This window comes from Photinus pyralis, unplaced genomic scaffold, assembly GCF_008802855.1.
Source record: "Photinus pyralis isolate 1611_PpyrPB1 unplaced genomic scaffold, Ppyr1.3 Ppyr1.4_LG4, whole genome shotgun sequence".
Lineage (NCBI taxonomy): Eukaryota > Metazoa > Arthropoda > Insecta > Coleoptera > Lampyridae > Photinus > Photinus pyralis.
Window position 1 is genome coordinate 31,846,409 of NW_022170511.1, and position 14,767 is coordinate 31,861,175.

The following is a 14,767-nucleotide window of genomic DNA, read 5'->3' on the forward strand; positions in this document are numbered from 1 at the left end:
TTAGTTATTTCGTGTCTATACTTGTTATACGTACCTATCTACTACTAAGAAATCTTCGTCTTCGTCCATCTTCAGTCTACAGTCGTCCGTCTTCAATCTTCAGTCGTCCGTCTTCAATCTACAGTCGCCGTCTTCAGTCTTCAATCTTCTTTCGATACCCTCAAATTTCTTTTCCTCGTTCCTTTCTACCCGCATCCCTATCCTTAATCTACCCCGTACTTAGCCACTGGTCTACCACCGCCAAGTCCGCCGAACAACTGCTGGACAACTTCAGGAGCCAGAACAGCTAAGTTCAAGTTATCTATTTACCTAAAAAAAAACCGTTAAGTTTATTTAGAAAAAAAAAACCCATCACATTAATTCAGTCACCCTACATCTTAATAAGTAATTGAGTCAAATTTTATTGTTTTGCTGTGAGACGAGATCTCGTACCGTTTTCTTTTTTTGCCGTTTTTCTTCCCTGTTATCATTCCGTACCATTATCAATCATCATCATTCGCCCTACAATATCTTTGTTAAATTCTTGATTTCCTTGAAGAATAAATACCTTTTCTTTCCCGCTATCTTTCTCTATTTCTTTTTTTTTAGTTTTACCCCTGCAATTCCAGACCAACAGGAGCAGGTTTCTAATTTTTTTTCCTGTATGGCTTGGAACTATCGAAAAATTAGTGGCGCCTAAATTTTCGGAGCATTTATAGGTATTTCTTTCAGGATCGTCGAACCACCCCTACCACCGAGAGCAGCTGGAGCCGTAGTGCTGGGTTTCCTATTCCCTGCTAGTTTTCTTCGTCACAAATGGGTGATGGTGTACAAACCATTTTGGTAGATAAATTAGCAACAAATTGTAAAATATATTTGATTGCAATGTGGCCGTTCTTAATGTACTGCCATTTTAAGGGGCACGTTGGGGTTGTACATTATTTACCTAAATTTCCTGAATTTCTAGCTATTTTCATGACAACATCTGAGTGAACTATAGTAATAGCACAGATAGATCTGTGGTAATACTAATGCAATAATGGATTAGAAATGTGAATCTTTTTGGTTAACGGATTTATGTCTAATATAATTGCAGAAGGATTTAGAGAGCACAAAATAGGTTGTATGTAGGATGCGTTCCGAATTTGCCAGAACGATTTCGCCATATTTGGCGAACTTGTTATGATGACGATACACGCTAATTAGTTTTCGTTTTGTTTCGCTTAAACTATCATAAATTCTAGAAAAAATTGTAAAGTGCGTTATTCTAAATTCGGTAAATATCATTAGATAATAATCATTTATACTCCTGTGTCTTAAAATAAGCAACTTGTTATACCATAAGAAGCAGGCATTTATTAGTAAATAAAGTTTCTCTCTATATTCTTCTTTCTCAATAAAATAAGATTTTTGTTTTGCAAATATAAAAAAAGCACTAAGTTATGCACACAGATAACTCGGATAAAGATAAATATTTGTTGCTAAATATATAAAGTAAGAATTTGTGACTGATGCGTAAATATTTTTGACAATAAAATGAATGGCTACACTAATATGATGCGAAAGTTTCCATGAGCTCATGTTTTTTCGAAAAGGAAAGGAATGATCTAAATGACATATAAATGGTACAGCAGTAACAGTCGACTGTACGAAAGAAGTACCGCATTTCAACTTTTCCTATAAATAAATTCAATTAGTAACGTCGAAAATTTATGTGTGCAAAACTTACCTAGACATTTTTATATAATTTTCAACTGCCCATTGTAAGATCAAAACTTGGAAATTGTAAAATTTCCTGTTCAAGCCTTCCGTTGTAGCAATCAAAACGCCCGTACGACATCAGTGTACATAACCGAAGATATTAACGGCCCTTCTACAAACGTTGGCCCCTCACTTCTTCAGTAATTTCAAACGCATTTTTGAAAGAATAACTTCGGAAAAGATCCCTCTCTATAGGAAAAAAGCGTTTTGAATCACATGTGTCAACAATAATAATATTCAAGGGAAAGATTTCATTTATTGTTGCGAAAAAATATAATACCCTTTTGCCTAATATTGAATTTCAAAAGGTGAATTGTCTACATATTGTAGTATTAAAGTCGCAAAACTACAATTCCTTAATTTTTAGGGGTTTAAAGTTTTCTAATGGGGCCAATGGAAGAGGTGCATGATCCGATAGTAGATATTGTTGTATCAGCGAGTTCACAAAACTACAATTCCTCAATTTCATGTTATCAATAGGTCCAGATCCCGTTTATCAAATATGTTAATAAAACAGCTCAGATTTATTAGGTTATAAGCTGTCTACGTTTAAAAATCTGGTAGTCGAGTTCTACGCAATTGCTCAAAAATTGCTCAGCTCCAGTTTATCTAGATTTTTGCATCCTTAAAATCTTAACAAAGAGCGTGTTTTCGAGCTCATAGAGGCTCAATGAAAAGGACGACTAATCTACATGACTTGAGGTCGTATAACCGAATTTCTTCAATTTTATAAGGATTTAAAAGGGGAATATATGCACAATTCTCGTTTATCAAATATTTCAGAAAAGTTCAAGTTTACACATTTCTTCCTTTAAAATATGGAGAAAGCGCTCGTCTTTGACCTCTTAAAGGTTAATTTCTCAAAAATTGTAAAGGACGAACTTTATCTACATATTAGATCTTGTATTGAGGTTGCAAAACGACAATTCCTCATTTTTCTAAGAAAATCTCAATAGACTTTGTGCTCATCTTCAGTCTCGGTCTTCGCGTACCACTTTTTGGGAGTTTTTCAGCTTCTAGATATTTAACACTATCGGCTGGTTTGGTCTCGTGTTCTTCCATTAAAGCTAAGAAAAAAGCTCAACTTTACAAAGTGCATGTTTTCGAACGATGGAAAAGGGCGAACGTCCATTGCTGTATATAGTTCGAAAACCCCCAATTCCTATATTTTCTAAAAATTTAACACTTTGTGAAGGGAATGTCAATAGGTTCAGATCTCGTTTATCTAAGATTTCAGAAAAGCTCAGGTTGATAGCTTTCTCTACCTTTAAAATCTTGACAAAATGCAAGTCTATGGGCTCTCAGAGGACCAATCTCATAAGAATTGAAACGGGTTTCCTGCTATTTTATTTTGGGGATTGGGACGATTTTATTGTTCAGATGTTTGCTGATGATGACAGCCTTGCTGTCGAGACGCGTTCGAGGTTTTAATATATTAAACCGAATTTAAACCGAAATTCAGTTTAAGGAGCACAAAAAATTCTAATCATCAGTATTGTCCTAGCCTAGGGACATTTTGCAAAGTTTTTGCCGTGCTCTCTCCAACGCAATTTGACTATCAAGAAAATACGAACTTTTATATTTACAAACATGCTTGGAACTGTAAATTTAACCACTTTAGATCCATTTGATGAGCACTGGGGAATTAGGATTGTATTAAACAGAATTATATTGTAGTATGTCAACAGTAAAGAAATTTGGTTTGTTATTGGTTGATAAAAAATAATATACCTAACCCAATAAGTGCCAAAATGTATGACCGAGATATTGGAAAGTGTAGTGGGTTTGTGATTGAAATCAAAATGACGTTAGTTATAACTTATAAGTGCGATGCGACCATTACATTAAATCGATGAATGGGGATTTACATCCCAATAAGCCATTTAATTAGATGAAATAATAAAAAATTCAAGCACATAAAATTTGTGCTATTGAAGTAAACACACGGACTGTATAAGTGGTTATGGCACCAAAAGGAGAGTAAAGTATTAAGTATTAACGTTGTTTTATTGCTATAGTAATTAATCGAAATTAACCTAAATGAAGCTTAATTTAAGATGCTCTTGACCCACGGCTCTAATTTTCATATACGTCATTTGTTGAACTTTTCGTTTATTTTTAATTTTTATGTTTTTAATCTTGGATTATCCGATGTTACTGATGTATTTGTGTAACGTATGCGGCACACTACAATTACAGTGTTACAAATAAATAAAAAAGGGCGATAATTTTGTAAGGGTGGTGCAGCACATAAATTAACAACTGGGAGTTACGTACGGATTTCAATTAACTTATTGCAAGGTAAGTGCCAGAATTCCTTACACAAAGTACTAGGGTAGGTGTCAGTTGGGAAACTGAACGAGTAGGTGCGCAACGAAAGCAACTGTACCTTTCTGGGTAATTATTTAAAATTAGTTCCGCAGTGCTAGTTACCCACTGTAGAGAGTTATAGCCAGCTGTTGGGTTAGACGAGGGCTTTTATTCACAAGAGACCTTACTCCAGCCGTAAAACGAAAACTTAACACATTTTCGTGAAGTACCCTGCCCATTTCTCTCTTTGTTAAGAAATATCACCCTCGTATGCTTAACCAAGATGAGCGAAAGTAGGAACTAGGAAGAACCATAACCATAAATCAAAATACGAAAAGGCGCGTTACACGTGCACATCTTAAATTCATAACCATAGATTGCAGAACGATAAGCACGCTTGCGCCCCATATGCCTTACAGCTTCCCACAGGATTAATATTTCATCACTGTCCATTTTTCCTCTTACAATTTCGAACATAATTCACATACAAAACTTAAAGAGTTTATCCTCCATCTTCTGTTCCAAATCCAATTTCGCTCCGCTCAAACAACAATTTATGTTATATAGGGTTCCCGGGTAGAGATCCCTACTTCATTGATCTTATCAAAAAAAGTAGCAACTGTCCAAGTTCAGGTAAGCAATTATTAATGTTGTGTATGTGAAGAATTATTGTTATCATCGCAGATACTACTGCGCTTTATTTTAAACGCTTCGCTATCTCTATTATTTTCGGAAAATATGCATTACGTTTTAAGGGTAGGTTGAACGTAGAACTCCATGAAACGTTACCTACGACGAGACGTAACATTGCAAAACATTTGCTTTCAAGTTCAACTCATATTTATAAACTAATTAAAATTAAATTATTATAAAATGTAGTTTTGTGAATTATTTTGCCATCTCACGACTATTGTTGCAAGAATGGTATGGATTAACGTAGAATTTTATAAAGTCGTTAACTTCGTATGCACTAGATGGCAGTGGGAGCTTTAAAATTGAATGAAAATACAAACAATAATGTGGTAGAACTGGTTATTTATAAAACGAAATATTTCTATTTAAAATGATTGAACAGAAAAATGCACTTTACACTCCAATCCTTCTCGTTTATAACATTTTTTTCTATAATAAAATTATTCATTTCAAAATGTGGTGAAAACTGTTCCTATGGAAAACTTTCAATCGCTACTCTTAAAATCGAACCAAAGATGATTTTCAAATTTGCAAACTGCAAGTCTAGCAAATCTAAGGTTAATAACTTTTGGCGAGTGTTACGAAGCGGTATTTGAAATTTCGACTGAAATTGGCGTATGTTTCGATTGCGTTTATTCCAATTGAGGATGTTATTGAAAGTCAGATCCGAAAAACGTATACTGGAGTAGATAGATTTCTGGGTTATACTGTAATGTCCCCAGATCGGCTTTACAAGAGGGAAAGTTTTGTGCATGTTCTAAAGTGGCTATTCCCGTTTATACCTTTCAAAATTTCCCTTCCGTTTCAGACAAAACTACAAAAACACATGAAAACATGCTTGCATTCCAAAAAGTTAAAACACGTTTCTATGGTAATAACATAATATACCCAGTGTTGATTACAAAAAGTAGTGTTATGGAGTTGTTGGTCGTTACCTGTTACTTAAATACAGGGTCATTATAACAAACATCTCACCAAAACTAGTACCTACCTAATGGCTAGTAATAAAAGAAAACGAAATGTTTTTATAATCGTATTTTTTAAGTTTTTCTCTAAAATGGTACGGAAATTTTGAAAGGTATAAACGGAAATAACCATTTTAGAACAAGCATAAAAAGTACACTTTTTTGGATACCTATAGCAATATAAAAAGCTTATTATATTACATAATCAAATTTAAGAGAAATACCAAATTAAGGAAAATGATTGTGTTAATTAATTTACTATTTTCACTAGTTTGCGTTGAAAAACCTTATTCTTTTGTTACTTACATGTATGTGAATTGTGAAAGCAACTTATTGTATCAAAAATCATTAACCACATTTAAGTAAACTACCTACATGCTTAAAAATTATTTGTAGTGGCGTGCGTCTACTGAGGCGGCTACAAAACAAACAGGTAACTTTTTTTTAATGCAATACACTAATTTTCGTGTGGTATGAACTTTTTTTTAATATGAAAACATAAAAAATACGATCAAATTAGTAAACTTTTGAAATTAAACTATTTTCACTATTTTGTGAATTCTAGTAAAGAGTCTTCAAATTAATATTAGCAATAAAATGTCTGTACACGATATTGAACAAATTTCACCCCGCTGGACCTAGCCCCCCCACCATTGTGAATTAATTTAAGAATGGTATCCAATTTATGAGCTTTAGGTAAGTAAAGAAAAACAGATTAGATTAGGGGCTACGCCAGAATAGACCTGGTCGCTCCCAGGTTGACATCTATTTGAGAGACGCTCAAAAATTGCATTTACTTGTAAATGAAAGCTCTTAAATAGCTCGTAATTAATGCATAAAAATTAATTTGAAATAAGTCAAGGGAACCAGAGGAGGAACTACGTCCAAGTGGAACTGGCCGCCCTATCGATTATAGCTATTTGCTCTTTTTAAGAGTGGCGCTCAAAAATCGAAATTGCTTGAAAATGAAAGCTCTTAAATAGCTCGTAATTCCAGTACAAAATTTAATTTGAAAAAAGTAATTCTGATCAGTGGGGGGGGGGGGGGCTGAATCCAAGTAGACTCGGCCACCCCATAAGAAATGTTCGATTGCTAGTGATTAAAGCGAGCTCTAAAATTTTAAGCTCCTTCATTACGAATGCTAGGTGCAGATTAATCTCGAACCGGAACATAACACCAATAGATAGTTAATTCTATAGAGATAAGCACAGTCGCAAATATTAAAAAATGATATATCTCTCCTCTTGCAGCCCCCAAAGATAAAACATTTTGGATTTTTTTCGATTGCATTTCTAAAATCAGTTAGAGCGCAAGAATAACCAAAACTTCTTTCCGGTCGCTTGAAGAAGAATTGAACAAATAAGCTTGGATGAAGCTAAGCGTAATATTGTTTTTATAATTTTTTTCATTTTTAACGCAATTCCGGGTATTTTTTGGACACAGAGTAAGAGCAGTGCCTAAGAATATTTTATGGTGCGATAAGATTGGCTGGCAATTGACTTTTAACCCAAAAGAAACATTGATAAATGCATTTTTTGAATAGTAGAGGAATCCTTTAAATCCCACGGTAAATCCTTTTTCCCTAATACCATTCAAAAATCCTGAGATGTTTAGGACATTTCCAGTTCAAAATAAAATCGGAATAGCCGGGATTACGTGTGAGCAATATCCAGATAATCGAGTTTGTACTGTAATAATAGTAATTTACTTATAGGGACGTTCGAACTTCGAATCCATGACGTTTGCAGGGCATTTTTTAAAATAAAACTCTTCACTAATCTCTTCGTCATTTCGGTAACAACCATGGTATTATAATAAAGACTATAACACCGTGGGGGGTAACAACTCCAAAGGTTTTAAGTGTAGTGAGCCTAGTGTTCCTAATGTGCAAGAATAAATCAAAAATAGATTGACTCAGGTAGTATACATCTTCTGATGTGGAGGAAAAATCCATAAGACATTGATATAATGCTGGAAATTGCTAAAATGATTCTTGATTGACATGTTAAATTAATAAACAAAAAATTCTGCCCAATCGTTCACTTTTTTAACAATATAATCTGTTATTTTAGACTTTAGAGGACTTCAGGTACTAGTGGTGAAGAAATAGTACATATACCACGGTGTAGTCTAGTATTACTCAGGCAATAATAGGAGACTTCTCTACCTTTGTATATAATGTACTCTTAAACATCGCTTATATTGCTTATAAAGCGACAAACTAATAAATTAACGTTAATCTTAAATTTATTTTGTTTACTCCAAAGCTATTAATACGCTTTAATGTAGGTACATTAGTCAATTTCTAAGACAATTTTAATGTCATATTTCCCTTAAAATGGACAAATGTGCTTTAAACAATTATGAGCCAGGCGAGCGGGCCGAGCACGCCATCGGCTGCCCAGTGTTACGCGTGAAGAGCACAGTATACCTCCTATTCTCTATTGATGTCGTATAAAAACTTTATTACGTTTCTGTTCCAATGAAGACAGCATGAACGATTGAGTAGCTGATCGTGACTTAAAATACTTTCCCTGAACTCGCTCCCAAGCATGTATTATTGTATTATACTTTACTGCATGTGGTCTCCAAATTAAGGATCCATATTCCAGTTTAGATCTGACAAGCGAAATATATAACGTACCTATTCAGGGCTTTAAAGTTGTGGAATGTCAAACAGTTCCCAAAGATAAAATACAATTTAGATGTTGAGATGACATGACTGGGGATGTTAATTTGGAGTCAAATGTGATTCTTAAATCCTTTATAGTCACATCGGGTAAGACGTATCAAGGCTAGATTATAATCATACGTAATATGATCTTTTGCACGGGTGAACGATAAAACACGACATTTTCCCACATTCGTGTAAAGGTCGTTATAATTACACCATTTGTTAATACAATTTAGTTGAGATTGTAATCAATTGTAATCCTTGATCGATTGAATTGGTGCACATTATCTTAAGGTCATCTGCGTAAATTCATTTTTGACACTAATAGGTGTGCATCAGCTTGATGTCTGAAACCAGATTGCATAGTTGGTATTAAAGAATTTCTCTTGACATGGAGCAAAATTTGTTGCTCAACGATGCGTTCCAAGACTCTGGAGAGTGTAGGCATAAGATACTGATTGGTTGTACATCAGTATATGTTGCGGGGTTAAGTACTATAGGGACAGGAACACCAACTGATTTTTTCATATGTCAGGGTAGACGGAATTATTTATGCAAACATTTACTATGTGCATAATGAATGGGAAATGGTATACATAAATAATAGTGCCAATGCATATTCCATCAATGTCAACAGCTTTACTACCGATATTTTGGATACTGTCCCTTCATCAACCGGTTCAAATGAAAGAAACAATTCGACATGGGGCGATATATTAGATTTATAAAAATATGTTTTATTTCCTCCGGTGATTTCAACTGTCAATTTCTTCAGGTTCATATTAATGGGTTTCCAATAGAATTTCTGACAATAAGTAAATAAGCAAAATAAGCGTTTTTCTCCTTTTTAACTGCATATAAGTATTAGAACGACCATTGCGAAGGGTCCTTATTTCTGGTGGTAATCATATTACGTACATTTTTAATTAGCTAGAATGCATAGTTTTTAGTAATTTGGTATGTAACAAAAGGACCAAAGATGTTTTTATTGACACTATCATTAAGAACTTCTCTACATTTTTATTGATTACAGTCATATAATGTAAGTTCGTCCAGGGTGTGCGATTGCAGATGGTTTTTAAAAATGTAACACAATCCAAACAGCTAAAATTTCAAACAGTTTTGTAGGTGCTGGTTTCTGACACGGAATAATTAATTCGACAATAAATTAATTCATGGTCGCTAACAAGAGGTACAGATATAGTTCCACTATCAATTACTGCTAAACTTTCAACAAACAGCACTTCGTCCTCGAAACTCACAAAAGCCTCTCTTCTTACACCAACTTGAGTATTCCCTCTTCTACTTTTCAAAATTCGAATACCTTCCTCCAATTATCGGACACGTAGTAACACAAGCCACTTGGATGCAACTAGAAACGCAATAATCATTTTGTGTTTAAACGCAAAACCCTAACACACTAATTAGATAATTTCAGGAGGAAAATTTAACTAACCGTTAAAGACCTGTTATTAATTGAGACGTCTGGACCAAACATCAACGTCTAATACATTGCCATTGTTACAAATTCGAGAAATCTTCCTACGAATTGTACTAGAACCTATTTACAAACCTCGGTTCTCTTAAGAGTTTTCAATCGCAAACACAAAATAAAAATGTTAATCTCGTGCGTCCTACGCCATTTTCCGCTCACTTGCGCATCAGAAAAATATCAACAATATTAATGGTCTTATTTGCGCCCAACGTTGTATATCATTTGTCATTATGACTAATGTTCACTTTCCGGAATACATATTGAAGATGGGAGATGGATTTCTTTTCGCCGATGATGGAGAGGACTGTAGGGTCCAGTCAAAAAGGTAAAGGGGCATCATCAAAAGGATCTTGGGAGTACTTCTGTCATTCCAGTTATATACGTTTTCCTCCCAAATAAAACACAAGCATAATTATATGTTATTGTATTATATATATACCTAGTATATTAAAAATTCTGGTCAAATGGAATCCAATCATTGTGAAGATTGATTTCGAACAGGCTTCCATCTCCGCATTCCTGATGCTGTAATTTCTAGCTGCAATTTTTATTTTAATCAAACCTTGTGGCGAAAAAGCTGGGACTTGGCAGAATACACAAAACATAACAACATACGGTTGCACATACGTATTTGTGCTGTATTGGCATATTTGCCATTAAATTATATTGATGGTGTATGGTTATACATACATAATGGAAAACGTTCCGGAAATTAATAAATTAACGGGGTTTAATATTTGTGAAATTGTACAGATTTTAGAGAATACAATATATGGAGTATGTTTACGTTAGGTAATAACAAATCAAATCAAATCATTTACTGTCAGAGTAATAAATGTGGCTTTGACATGTCAATAAATCACAATGTAAATAACTTAAATATAGAACAGCAACATTCGAGATATAACTACAAATTTTCAATAAATATAAATATGGACGTACACTACACATTAAAATTTTGATTTAGATAAAATAATAATAATAATTTAGCTTACGCTTACACTTATCATATATGTGACACAAGGGTGTAATATAAAAAATAAAAACAAAGGACATATGATGGGACGAACATACAAAACTGATACGCATCAAGTCACGAGTTACCATTTAGTGGAATAAATAAAGAGTATACAAAATAAAATCGAAAAATAAAATAAATTGACAGATTTCATATAAGACTAGATAGATTATCACAGTTGAATTCTTCAATAGCGTAATATGCTATTTTTAATAGTATTTCTTTTAATTTCTTTTTTAGTTGTAGTCTAGTCAACTCTTTTATTCGCGTTGGAAGATGATTGAAAAGTTTTTGGGAGACGTACAGTAGTCCATTTTGCGTCTTGGGTAAACGGCAATAGTTTGGCCTTATGTTAGTTCGGGATCTTGTGAAATGATGATGTCGATCCCGAAAGTTAAATCACCAAAAGAATTAAAAGATCTACGTCCGATTAGTATCTTGCCATTTATGTCGAAAATATTAGAAAGGATAATGGATCAACAACTCCGCAATCATATACAACTTAATAATGTGCTGCCAGTTAACCAATCAGGGTTTAGAAAAGGATACAGTTGTGCCACTGCATTACTAAACATTGTTGACGACTTGGTTGCAGCCACAGATGCTGGGAAGGTAACAGCTCGTTCTTTTGGATTATTCAAAAGCATTTGACACTATAGATCGTAATGTTTTGTTATCAATCTGCCATTATATTGGTTTAAGTCCTAAAGCTGTTAACCTGTTACATAGCTATCTCACTGGTCGTTATCAAGCTGTACGAGTTCGAGACAGTGTCTCTGAATTTATTGAAAATAAATGTGGAGTCCCTCAAGGATCAATCCTGGGGCCTCTCTTGTTTAGTATTTATATTTCCCATTTTCATAACGTTTTGAAACATTGTAACTATCACTTTTACGCCGATGACTCGCAAATCTATCATTCATTCTATGCTGCGAACAGCTTAAATGCAGCAGATCTTATAAATGAGGATTAGGACGTATAACTGAGATTTCTCAACAACATTCTCTGAAGCTTAATGTTGACAAGTCGGCTGTTATATTTTTTGGGAGAAAGAACGATACTGACTTTGCTAAACATAATATATCATTAAAAATCGAAAAATAATGCAATGCCGGTTGTTGATACAGTTAGAAATTTAGGACTTATTCTTGATTCAAATTTACGGTTTAAAAAACATGTATCGCAGTGTTTACAAAAAGCGTACAGAAATCTTAGGCTGATTTATCAAAGTCGCCACATGCTGAATACCAGGGTGAGAGATATCTTATGCAACAGTTTGGTTTTATCACAAATGGACTATTGTGATGTAGTATATGGTCCGTGTATTGATTTACAAGATAAAACCAGGATCCAAAGACTTCAGAATGCATGCTTACGGTTAATATTTGGCATACGGAAATTTGATAGAATTTCACATAAACTGAAGGATATTAATTGGGTAAATATGTTAAACAGACGTTATCTGCACTATTCAGTACTTTACTTTAAAATCTGTTATTAAAAACTCCACCACTTATATCACAAAATTACATTCAGAACAGATGTACATAACTTAAATTTGAGGTTTAGGGGCCACATTACCATACCACGGTTAACCACTGAACTCGGTCGATGTCGTTTTACTTACAATATAGCGAAATGGTGGAATGGTTTGCCACAGAACCTCAAAGTGCTTTCATTACCTGCGTTTCGACATAAGCTTCGTACGTCATTATTGTCCGGACAAACCTGATTTAAAATAGTTCAATACCTCCCTTATGATTATTTCTTAAGCGTACAGCAGTGGACATGCAAGACCAATAATTAAAATAACAACAAACGAATTATGGGGTTAGGTGGTAGAACAGCACGCGGCTAACGTGAGCTGAATCTCGCCCCATGCGATGTGTGATATATTGTTACAAAATATATGTGGAAATAAAGACCATATTATTATATCACTTTGTAATTTAAATTGATGAAGATTATCTTTCGCATACATAATACCGGTTTATCTGTGATAATACTATCTAACAAATATTGTGATGCTAAGGTTAATATTTTTAGGTCAATAAAAGTCATTCGGCAATCATCCCTATAACCAAGACCATTTATTATTCGTACTGTACGTCGTTGCAGACCAAAGACCCTTCGCGCTGCAGGACAATTTCCCCAGACTAAGATACCATAGCTTAATATGCAATGTATTAGCGAATAATAAGCACTCACTAAATATATTTATAAACGAAAATACAATGGTAATACTTAAACTTGGAAGGGAAAAGAAAAAAATAGAAGTAGGTGCGTAAAATTAGACGAAAGAATAGAGAATTTGAAAAAAAAACAGTCAATTTAGAGAAATGTTTGCGCATTTTATCTTATATGCAAAAACTTGATTATCAATGTACCCGACGATGAACAGAAAATTTAAGATCACACATAAAGTTTAAAAATAATTCCCCAATTAATACACATCTCAAGGTACTTACAAAAACACACTAAATGAACGTTGGGCGCAAATGAGACCATTAATATTGTTGATAATCTGAGACTCAAGTGAGCCGAAAATAACGGTAGACGCAATGAGCCTAATTCAGTTATCTTATGACCGGATTTTATCGTGCATAATCTTTATTGGTAATCTAGGAATTTTAAGAGAAACCTTTGTTGCAAATTTTTCTAGAAATAGGATTCTTATAAATATCATCCCTAAAACCTAAATCTTAAACACCTTTGGAAACTTGAGTCTCCCGGCAAAACGTTTCCTTTCTTCTGCTGTAGAAACACCTACCAGAAAATGCGAGGAGTCCTTTGCGGGTCATAATCGAAAGGCGCTCTGATATCCACCCCGTTTTGGATGTTCCGAATCCTCAAAGTGCTAGCATGTGAATAAGCGATGGTCAACAAATCATAATTTCCCGCGAGCAGGTCAAAGCTGCAGAAGTGCCTTTAAACGGAAAAACGGTAACGGCATTTACATTTTCGATTTATGTGCAAATAGTAAAGAGCATCATTTATTACAGCTAGCAAAGAATTCAGGTTAAATATTTGCACATGTGCGCTGTTTTTATACGAAAATTGGATTCCTACCGATTAGAAAAGTATGAAGTGAAGGATTCGTGCTTTTAAATTAATGGAATTTTCCCTTTATAGGTACCTACTATGCGTATAATGGGTATATTGCCCTGATTTACGAATTACGGGTGAAACGAGTACGTTAATTTCAAAAGGTTGGAAATCAATATTGATGATGGTATCGGCAATAAATACTACCTATATTCCACTACAATAATTGCGTGATTTTGTCGTTTTTATTGATTAGACGTTAAAACTAAAGCGCATATCACCGTTGCGCCGTTATGATCATTCTCGTCCAAGGGTATTTTCAACAATTTTGTACATAAGTAAAGAATGTATAGACAAGTTAGAAAAAAAAAGAGATTTATATTTTGTTAGCTAAAAAGCTCTCAGTAATAAGTTGGTAGGTACTATCATCGCCACTGGCGATTAGGGTTGCTTGTTTTGTCCAGCATCTTCTTAAACTGATTTTTCCCTAATATAATATCCACAATCCTGTCAGCTCAAGACACTTTTGTTTGGCATCCTGAGTTTAGACAATCTCAAAACGTGCTGGCACAATAAAAAAATTTAAATTTAACTAGAAGTATAGGATTTACTCGACCTCAATTCAATGACGAAACCCACGTAACTTATATCTGCGCCCCCTTTTCACCCAAACGTTGGGTTGAATTTCACACAAAGATAACCCAGACTAGGCACACACTAACTACGCTTGAAAGATCTGTTTCGCTTTCGGATAATCTACATTGCAATCCTTTGCACTAACAGTGCCTACCAAATAAGGAAGATTGAAATGTGCTTGAATACTATAA

General features: G+C 34.2%; 1 protein-coding gene and 1 long non-coding RNA gene across 3 annotated transcripts in view; one reads left to right on the forward strand and one right to left on the reverse strand.

The window, feature by feature from the left end:
* LOC116169965 lies at positions 1–827 on the reverse strand. Its single transcript, XR_004145138.1, has 3 exons — positions 548–827; positions 433–501; positions 1–309 (listed from the first exon to the last, which is right to left on the reverse strand). It is a non-coding gene; the product is annotated as an uncharacterized LOC116169965 (long non-coding RNA).
* Positions 828–3,872: 3,045 nt separating this feature from the next.
* LOC116169540 (dopamine N-acetyltransferase-like) overlaps positions 3,873–14,767 on the forward strand; it is a 31,146-nt gene continuing 20,251 nt past the window's right edge. The window contains exon 1 of one of the 2 annotated variants that reach the window (XM_031485648.1): positions 3,873–4,041. The gene's annotated coding sequence lies outside the window, so the exon portion shown is untranslated. Of the gene's footprint in view, positions 4,042–4,532; positions 4,684–14,767 lie in introns of those variants that run through there. The other variant, XM_031485649.1, reaches the window with a different exon arrangement.